Raw genomic sequence first — 977 nt, forward strand, 5'->3', positions numbered from 1 at the left:
CCATCTGCATCAAATGGTCACAGATAAACACTCCATTCAAACACAGTTTCACTATGGTAAGAAGGTAGTATTTGCAGCACCACAACAGGCCCGAGGCAATGATTTCTACACCCTACTAAACCCTACAGTGTCCCCAACGTAATCAAACAATTGCTGGACAGTTCCAGCATGTCTACGCCTTAACCACACAAACTTGTGCGAGCAGACACACCCCTTCACCAGGAGTCCCAGTGCAAACCCAAAACGCCTCAAGGCATCTCACGCACACATCTAGGGTCCTCATTTCGCTAGAAAGACAACTGAGGAGCTGAGGGAGACTCAGCGACCGTCCAACGCCTCCAAGGGCCAAGACAGAGTTAAGGTGAGGTCCATCTCGGACTCCTCACTCCCAACCTTCCTCCGCTCCAGCCCTGGAAGGAGCCACAAGTGAGGAAGAGAAGTTGTGGAAACAAGAAGGGGAGTGGCGTCTGGGGTGGGGTTGGGGGGTGCGGAGTGGGATGCGAGAACCCCACTCGCATTGAGAGTTCAACACCAGCATCTGTATTTGTCCCACACAAGGTCACTCGCTCCAAGTCACTTTTCCCCCTGCTGCCCGGTGGGCTTCCCGCCAGAGGCTGCTGGGCTTCGAGGTCAGCCCACCGCGCCCCCTCGGCCCTCCCCTACGGGCCGCAGCCCCTTCCCGGCCTCCCTTCTCGGACCCAAGCGCGCCTCCCCGACTCCGGTTTCCGACGCCCGGAGCCTCTCCCAGCCCCATTCGGCGGCTCCTCTGCCTCTACCCACAGGTCTCCCATCAACGTCCCCTCCTTTCCTCCAGACGCCCCTTTCCCCGCCTCCCGCGCCGGGTCCCGCCGGGGGCCCCCGGACGCCGTTCCTGTTCCCCTTTCCCGCCACCCTCTCCTCGGGTGCCCACCTGGCGCGGCCCCCGCCCCCGGCCCGTCTCCTCAGCGAGCGGCCGCCTCCCGAGTCCTCCCGGCCCC

At 61.9% G+C, this 977-nt stretch overlaps 1 protein-coding gene across 1 annotated transcript in view; it reads right to left on the minus strand.

Annotated features, from left to right (window-relative positions):
• Positions 1-977, minus strand: part of PDE6D (phosphodiesterase 6D) — a 54,069-nt gene that overhangs the window by 52,806 nt on the left and 286 nt on the right. The gene's annotated exons all lie outside the window — the stretch shown is intronic.

Source organism: Ovis canadensis, chromosome 2 (assembly GCF_042477335.2).
Source record: "Ovis canadensis isolate MfBH-ARS-UI-01 breed Bighorn chromosome 2, ARS-UI_OviCan_v2, whole genome shotgun sequence".
NCBI classification, from domain to species: Eukaryota; Metazoa; Chordata; class Mammalia; order Artiodactyla; family Bovidae; genus Ovis; species Ovis canadensis.